Source organism: Chaetura pelagica, unplaced genomic scaffold (genome assembly GCF_000747805.2).
Source record: "Chaetura pelagica isolate M959 unplaced genomic scaffold, ChaPel_1.0 scaffold101, whole genome shotgun sequence".
NCBI classification, from domain to species: Eukaryota; Metazoa; Chordata; class Aves; order Apodiformes; family Apodidae; genus Chaetura; species Chaetura pelagica.
The window spans coordinates 6490501-6500011 of NW_009952564.1; the positions used below are offsets into that span (position 1 = coordinate 6490501).

The following is a 9511-nucleotide window of genomic DNA, read 5'->3' on the forward strand; positions in this document are numbered from 1 at the left end:
CAGGAATGCTATTCCTGAATTTAAATTATTTCCTATCATTTGGAATTAAGAACAGTGAGTGTAATAAGGAAATTAAATTACGACTATGCAGTCTGTTTTGGACTATGTTAAAATACTAAGTAAATGGGCATGACAACTAAATTAGGATTAAGCATGCTGAGCTCTTAAACTAAGTATGTTAAGAGGGACAACATGGGCAAAGTGGGATACAGATGAAAGTATGGTTTACTGTCATGTGAAGGCAGCTGTGAGGCAGCTGTAGTTCAGAAGCAGTTCAGCCGCATGAGTGCAGCACTGTGCTTGTGCCTAGTCTTCTGTTGGAGATTGGTAACTTAAGTTTTGCAGTGTTCTGATGAAGTTTTATATCCACCACACTGAAATCAAATCCTCTTTAGTGATCTTAAAGACAATTTAGGAAGTGGTTTGCAGTGAAATTATGTGCAAGTAGCCCAAGGTTTTATGGAAAAGATTGTGACATGATGTCCATCAGAGGTGCATTTTTTGTGATGCTTTTCCTACAGTCAAACTGACATAATAGTTTAGCTTACAATTATTTGTAAGAAATACTAGTAATCTTCCAAGTTGGTGAAGATACGTACCTTGCTTCTTATGTAGGATTTCTGCATTGAGGTCGTGCAGTCTGGACTCAAGTCCAGATAGCATCTTGCTTTCTTATTTACTGTCAAATATTAGTCTTGCTTTGTCTGCTGCTTGGTTTAACTGATTGCTGCCTATAGTTAGGTTCTGCACACTTCTGAGCCATCTTTCACAGGTACTCTTGGCTTCAATCTTTCGCTTCCTTATTTGTCAAAATGAAGTTGCTCCCGATCTGTATTTTTGGTTAGTTCCGATTGACTTGATTCATGTGTGTAGCTGATTGCCATCACCATTCGCTTCTCACCCATTATTCTTTCTTCCTTTCTGATACACTTCTGTCCTTGTACTCAGTTTAATGTCATCTCTTGTTCCTCGTTCCTTTATTACCCTGAATCTCATCCTAATCATTCTCTCCTGGTGTTGCAGCCTTTCAGTTATCACTAGATCTTAACCTTCCACAAACTCAGATCACAGTTCCAACATTTATCCTACTTATGGTCTGCACACAGTTCACTCTTTTCTCCTCCTGTCTACAGTAACTCAGTTTTGGTTTTGTGCTTAAGAACAAAATAAGGGAGGAGGGGAAAAAGTGGATGAGATTATTGGAAGAAATGTGGAAAATTGAAACAATCTGGTATTAACATGCTAAGCCTTTTTCAGATTTATTTTTTAGGACATTCAGGCTTTCTACTAGAGAGACTGCATTCGACTCTTACACGAATTTCGAATTAAGCTGGAGAGCTGTATAGGATTTAAGTGAAGAATGAAGTGAAGCAATCAAGGGAGGACCAGAAAATGGGAAAGTTTATTGTAGTATAAATGCTTAGAAGTTTTTACATTTGGGTCTTAAGGACATAGCTATTTAAGCAGTGGCTTGTTGATTAATAACATCTACCTGCAGGTCCACTTTTAAATAGATTTAAAGAGCAAAGACTAGCATACACTAAAATGCTTCACTCCCATTACTTCCTCATTTATAAAATTAAGGAAAGCATTATAATCGATTATTTAATGTTATTTATATGCTAAAGTACTGTCTGGTACAAAAGATTAGGAACTCCTTTTCATGTGGCTATTACCAGCAATTTAACAGAACTAAGCAATCAACATGCTTAGGTTTTTGTTTTGCTTTTTTAATTAGTCTAAAATGTTGAAGGCTGTTGGTTTCTTCATGGGTACTTAAAGGCTTATTCATTGCATTTTATGACTGAGCTGAAATAATATGTTGCAGTTTTGTATGAAATGTATAGTTTCATTGACTAATTTGGAGGCACTTGTTTTCACAGTGGAATTAAGCTGTTCTTCTAGAGTATAATTAATTTTTCTTAGCATTATCTTGTTCCTTGTGAGTCATTAAGGTATTTTACAAGTGGTTAGCTTCAGTAGTGGCAGCTTCATTGCCAGAGCCTCATTAGAGGTACAGAAAACTGGGTTGATGATTGTTGATGCTTTTAATTTTCATGTTACATACGAAGTCTGTAATTGTCTGTTGGGAACCTTAAGGAACCTTGTTGCTAAAGTCTGGAAACTTGAATTCTTTTAATCTTTTTTTAGTTGAAATTGCTATACTTCCCCATGATCAGTACAGCCTTGCCCAATCTGCATTTTTCAGCCATTCCAAAGATGGCCAGGAAGGAATATCCGTGGTTTTTTAAGACTGTAATAACTCTATTTAATGTCAGGCTGTGCTTGTCAAGGAAGCGTTTTCATTCTGTTGCTAGGGATTAAAACACCTGCCTTTGTGAAAAACAGCTCATCTTTTAGGCTTGAAGTGTGCCAAGGTTTACCTCTTTGCAGAAGCTTTACATCTCCTCTGTTGTTCCTGGAATCACTCCAATGGAATAGGGAAGTTCTCCTCTAGGACTGGGTGTACCCCAGTTGTCAGGTTACTCTGGCAGTAGGTACTGAGCCACTCTGAAGATCAGGTCAAGTGCCAGAACAGAAATGTAACTTAATACCCAAGTTAGATCATCCATCGAGACTTCAGTTCTTTTAGATTCCTTTTGCAAATTGATCCTGCCCCACCCCCAGTTGAACACACAAGTAATTAAAGGTGTTCTGCACCGGTAGGAGTAGGTTCTGCTTCCAGTAAATTGTTATCTGCCTAGGGCCCTAAAAAATCCAAAACCAGAATATGGGTGGTTATGAGACCTGTACTATTTCTGGCACTCAGTGATTACATCCACCTGTTAGGCCCATTTTATCTGGCTGTCCTTGGAGGCAGACTTGCCTCACAGTAAGTTTTCCAGTTAGGCTAATTTTCTTGACTTTGTAGCGGCCCTACTCTGGTCTAGCATGTGTTTTGATAATGAGAGATCCATTTGATCTGCTTTTGCTTCAGGTTAGTTACTCCTCTAACTGGTCTTCAGATAGATGCCAAATATCTTGTAGAACACTAACACACTTCCAATACAGTAGGGTTGAAGTACAGACAGAGAGAGAGTGAAAGGGGAGGGGAAAATAGAACTATCTATAGTTGTAGTTATTTGAAATCTGCTGGCCATACAAATCAAAGCTTTGCTTTTCCTTGAGTCTGATGTCCTGCTGCTGGGCTCTGATCTGCTCGTGGGCCCAGACAGCTGCTAAGCGCCATGCAGCCACTTCACACACCTTCCACATAGCAGGATGAGGGAGAGTTTAGGAAGAGCAAAAGGTACCTTAATAAGTCAAGGAAAGGGGTGAGAAGCGGGAAAAGTAATCAGACAGACTGAAGCCCATCTAGTCTCCAGGCTTAGGCCACCTGCAAGTCCTGCCCTCCCACAGTCAGCTTTTTTCACTAGAGTGTGACATTACATGGTATGGTGTATACTTTGCTCAGTTTGGGGTAGCTGTCATGACTGTGTCCCCTCCCAGCTTCTTGCCCACTTTAAGTTTATTCACTCTGGGTAGGGGAAAAAAAAAGTGACTGCCTTGATGCTGTCAAGCACTGCTCAGCAATAGCCAAAATTCTGGTGTGTTATCAGTGCCGTCCATTTTATTTGAAATGAAAAACACAGCACGACACAGGCACAACTCCATCAAAGCCAAACCCAGTATACCTCCTCAGCCCTCAGCTAGGGCTAATGACAGCCCCCATGGAAGTGTTTTTCAGCAGAAGGGATGGGATTTGTGTGGTGTATGCCTGTTGGAGAAAGGAGTAGGTATGGGTGACATGTCAAATAATCAAGATTCCGTGAAGCACCCATTCAGTGATTACTTTTCAACTGGGAGTGCATGACTTGAGGTTGCTGGCACAGAGTTTTAATCTCTCATCTCGTTCCTTATTTACATATGTCTGTGTCTCAAATTGTCATTGTCTTCTCTGGTCATTTATCTATGCTAGTTCATGTATTTCTGTAGCATTTCACTGTTCATAGTCTCTTGTGCTTTCACATCATAAATACACTACGCAACCTTGTAGCTGATATCAGACTCTCTAAATCTCCATAGTTATCCTTATGGTATAATGAAAATGGGCTATTTATTTTCTTCATATTCCTTTTGTCATGGAACACATGACAATGATCTGTCTCCCTGTACTTTGATAGTCTCTTGTGAGACTTCAAAATGGTATAAATAAACCAGTTCTTCATCTAATGCTTTGACATACTGAAAGGATTTTAGATAGGAAGACCATTTTTCTTTTAATGGTCCTTTTCTTTACACTTAGTCATATGATTTAGTAGATATTTCAGACTGTAGATTTATGTGCTATCAAATGAAGGAGTTATTTGTCTAATCTCAGGAAACTGAAGTCTACCTTGATATAAATCTGACTTACTATTTTGCAGTCCTTTGGAATAATATTCTTGCTTAATAACACTGTGCATTATTTTGTTAATAGTTAAGCTATTTCCCTGCTAAAATCCTTCCATTAGGTCATGATGGATGTTCTGTTTTATTTAGAAGAATGAGCATTGCATTCATTAGGCAAACTTCATTAAATTTGGAGCTCTATCAACTAGAACTATAATTATATGGAGAGGAAACTTCCTAATCTGACGTTTGTAAAACTGAGCCCTTTTGGAATCAGTTATTATCTTGTGCAACATGACCAAGGGAGTCTTTGTATTGAACAAAGGCAGACCCTGGGAGAACTGCCTTCAGCTAAGAGATTGTTATTTTCTATTATAATTTGTTTTGTAGCCTTTTTCACCACAATGAGACATCTGCTCTCTCTGTATCCTGTGCCATAATAGATCAGACTGGTTGAGGTAATAGTAAGCAGTGTATTCTTCTCTAAATTGTTATCTTTGTTTAGTTACTTTTCAAATGACACCTTCTGCAGTTTAAGTCTGTGAAGATTCTCCTCTTGTCCTTAAGGCAAAATTTGTGGATCTTATCATGGTTATGAAAGGAATAAAAAACATACTCTGTTATCAATTGACAATTATTTATCTTTGTGACTTGAGACTGAATGGTTTGTATCAGCATCAGGAAGGAGAAGTACAGCATGAGTCAGCAATGTGGCCAAGAAGCCAAATGGAATCCTGAGTTGCATAAGGAAGAGTGTGGCCAGTAGGTCGAGAGAGGTCATTCTTCCCCTCTGTTCTGCCCTATGGAGGCCCTATCCAGTGTACTGTGTCCAATTTTGGGCTCCCCAGTTCAAGAGAGACAGGGAACTACTAGACAGAGTCCAGTGGAGGGCAGTAAATATGACTGGAGCATCTCTCCTATTAGGAAAGGCTGAGAGAGCTGTGACTGTTTACCTTGGAGAAGAGAAGGTTGAGGAGAGACCTTATTAATGCCTTTAAGTATCTAAAGGGTGGGTGCAGGGAGGATAGAGCCAGACTCCTTTCAGTAGTTCCCACTGACAGGATGAGTGGCAATGGGAAGTTCCATTTAAATATGAGGTGAGGGTGACAGAGCACTGGAACAGGCTGCCCAGGGAGGTTGTGGAGTCTCCTTCTCTGGAGACATTCAAGACCCCCCTGGATGCAGTCCCGAGTAATGTGCTTTAGGGGGTCCTGCATCAGCAGGGGAGTTGGACTGGATGATCTCTATGGTTTCCTTCCTACTATGACAATTATGTGATACAGCTGTCTATCCAATGTAGTCTGTTTTCCCAAAAGAACTATGTGCTATAGGGACTAATGCAGGCCAGTGATCTTTGGACACTTGCTGTTTTCTCCTGCTTCAGATTTCAACTGCTGCTTTGCTGGTAGTGCAGTGCCTTTTAGTATGGGGGAAGACAGCGGTGACAAGATTATTTCCTGTTGTGGGTGGGTTGTGAACCTCAGGTACAGAAGACTTCAGTGGAAGCTGTTTAGGAACAAGTTAAGAATTAAACCCTTTCATATAATCCTCCTAGAAAGAAGCTCAGAGCAATTAATTAATTTTAATTTCTAACCCAGCCTAGTAGAAGCTCACAGATGGTTTTAAGTTATACCTGTCTGGCAGAATGGGGCAGCCAAGTGTTATGTTAAGCCTGTTGTCCTGTGTGTTGTCTTACGTCCAGCTCTGCCCTCTGTTCTTGGAGACACAAGGCTTCTGGCTATGAACTCTGCATTTTGGACTCTTTCCTCCTCAGTGCCTGAGAGGAGGGAACTTCTTTGTCCTGCCTAATTAACACTAAGGGAAGAAGACTGGGTAGACAATCTGTTGCAAAATACTGGTTTGTCATCTCTTGACCTCTTAGAATTGTTTTCAGCCATAAAGATTTAAAAACCAAACGTTGTTCTTTTGAGTCTTCCTCAAGGAAGAAGTGCCGGTGTGCAGTCAGGATTAATTACCATATATTTAAGAAGAAAAAGGCAAAATTACTCAAATGTGGTTAATATAGCCTACTTACAAATAAAAAAGAAGAAAAACTAATAAATTAGTATGGGTTGGGATAAAAATACTATTCTTAGCAAGTAAGAAGTAGTTAAGCTCTCAGTGGGAGCCTAGAAACTCTAACCATACCAGTCAGCATCTCAGAAACAGGCACCTGTCACTTCTCAGGGAAAAGGCACAGGTGAGCAGAGGCATTGCTCAGTAATATTTTGTTGGATGCTTCTGTGTCTAGGAAAGATAAACATAAAAGATGAGAAAAAGGAGTAATAAGGCAGCAAGAGGGAGGGCTTGAAAAACTATTGGGAATGTGGCCCAGGCAAAAGCTGAGAGTAAGATTGTACACCTTTAATTGATTCTTAAGGGGAAAAAAGAGGCTGATCAAGTCTGTTTTGTTCGCTTGGACTACGTTTATTTCTGTGACTGCGAAGAGTACTAGAAGGTCTTGCGTGAAACAGGTTGTCCGTCAATTCCCAGAGGGGACTACTAGTTTAGGTGAGAGTTCTACGTATGAAATTGAGGGGTTCACTTTTAATACTGTGAAGGAAGAAAGCAAATTTCTTCTCTGTAATTGGTGAAGACTTACTTTTCAGTCACTGCAGGATGTGTTAGAACATGATGGACACTTTTGATCGATTCTGGAGAGAGCTCTGTTCCAGCAGTTTTGGTCTTTCCACTCTCAGTCTGGATGCATCTATTGGATTTGCATGGGCTTTTGCATCCCCGTGGCCCTTTTTTCATGGATTTGTGCAGAGAACTTAATGAAAAAGATTGTCTAAATTTGCCATTTTGAAGATATTTTCTGGAGGGCTGAGAAGTAAATATTCTTGTGCCCAGCATATTCCTGTCCCCCTTTGTGGACACTTGAATGTAGTTCTGAGAGCTGTAGAACTGTGGTTGATTGTACAGTGATGTCTGAACATTTTCCTGGGTTGAGTGGGATGGCAACACACCAGTCTATCCCCACACAATGTATTCTCCTCGCGCCATTATAGAATATGAGAGCTTACTGATGTTGTTATCACTGTGTTTAAGTTAAAAGGTTTTTGGGGTTTTTTTAAGCTATTACCAGAGCAGCTTTCATGATTTCTCAAGGCCATGTATCCCTATTCGTTTAAACACCTCGTGTATTTGAAAATGTTATCAATGTGGTTTAAATAAAGGAACAGAAATAACTTAGAGTGCCATAGCAGTATAACACATTCTAACTTTACAGCAGAAATACCTTTTCAGCTAATACTGAAGTTAGTCTTTGTGTCGTGGTCTGACTGCATATTTTTGAAGTGATATTTAGATAACTGTTGCATTATGATTATGAAAAGATACATGCTATAGCTCTGCTCAAAACAACCTCCACTTCAGCGCAAGCAGTGGAATTTGTTACTTGGCTGAGGGTGTTAAACCTTACAGTAGTTGTGCACCATGATGAATTAAATTCTTGAGAGTCAGAGGTATGCCTGGTGGCCAATTTGTCAAAGGACACGTCTTTTAATTAATCTTATGAAAGGTAGCATGTCCCCATCTGAACTTTAATATTCTCAACAAATGCCACTGACTTAAGGCTTTCCATATTGAGTTTAAGTTAATTAAAACAGATGCACAGCCATTTTTGAAGAAATTAATTGGTGATTACTTTGTCAGAGACTGTTGTGTTTAATTTTTATCATTGGGGAAAGAAATTTCTGCAGATGGAATTAAGCTTGCATGTATCAGTCATTGAGGTGTGTGAAAGAAATACAATGGTGGTAATGGCTTCATTCAGCTATTGTTATGCTTGAGGGAACAATATCTCTGAACATGTAAAAATAAAAAAATTAATAAATAGAAATAAACAAGCAGGAACACTGCCCTGTAGAAATTTCATTATGGATAAAAAGCACATAAAACACTAAAATTTGTGTAACTTGTTAGGGGACTGCTGCCATTACATTGCTAATCATATAGTTATTTTACTGTTTTATAGACTATTGGTATGAACAATGAAATGTGGCTACTTCCTTAATGTGTGGGAAATAGTATCTACTATATGAAAATAAATAAATCCATGGTGATTTTTGCTTTCCTCTAGAAAAAAAGACCTGCCTAATAAGAGCAACAGCTTAGGTTGGGATGGAGGTCAAGACTAAGTGTGGTCAGTGGCTCAGCACCTGTTCATCCTGTCTCCCGTGTAGAAACCCATGAGTCGCTCATCAATCAGCTCTAAATTGTTGCTGTTTCAAGTAAATGGCATTTAAAAGTAAAGCACTATTGATTTTTATTTGGCTTTAATTGCTCCACTTTAAGTGATGATGATAGAGGAATCCATTAACAACTCATGGTATGGGTCCATGCAAGTGGTGACCTGGACATCTTGAGGCTGCACAGTCAAACCAAGTCAGGCCATTCCTGCCTGTCAGTCTATGCTTTCAGTGACTAGGTGTCATAGAATCATAGAATGCTTTAGGTTGGAAGGGACCTTAAAGATCATCTAGATCCAACCCCCCTGCTATGGGAAGGGACACTTCCTACTAGAACAGATTGCTCACAGCCCTGTCTAACCTGGCCTTGAACTCTTCCAGAGATGGGGCAGCCACAGCCTCCCTGAGCAAACCTGTTCCAGTGTCTCACCATCCTCACACTAAATAACTTCTTCCTAATGTCTAATCTAAATCTCCCCTCTTCCAGTTTAAAGCCATCACCCCTTGTTCTCTTACTACAATCCCTTGTAAAAAGTCCCTTCCCAGCTTTCCTGTAGCCCCTTCAGGTACAGGAAGGCCACTATAAGGTCTCCCTGGAGCCCTCACTTCTCCACGCTGAACAGCCCCAACTCTCTCAGCCTGTCTACATAGGAGAAGTGCTCCAGCTCTCTTGATCATCTTTGTGGCCCTCCTCTGGACTCACTCCAGGAGCTCCATGTCTTTCCTGTGTTGGGGGCTCCAGAACTGGACACAGTACTGGACACAGGTGGGGGCTCGGGACATCAGAGTAAAGGGGGAGAATCATCTCCCTTGACCTTGTCACAGTTTGACTTAGGTCCGACAACAATGCTCTCGATCCCCTCCCCCTCCCACCCAGGTAGGGAAGGAGAGAGAGAAAAGGAGAGAGACTTGGCTGGATTGAAAACTAAACTACACAGCTTTAATTAAAACACTAATGAATCATACAAGAAAATATATACAATTAT

At 40.1% G+C, this 9511-nt stretch overlaps 1 protein-coding gene across 1 annotated transcript in view; it reads left to right on the plus strand.

The window, feature by feature from the left end:
- Positions 1-9511, plus strand: part of MAN1A2 (mannosidase, alpha, class 1A, member 2) — a gene marked incomplete at its 5' end in the record, with an annotated part of 144703 nt that overhangs the window by 56630 nt on the left and 78562 nt on the right. The window lies entirely within an intron of this gene.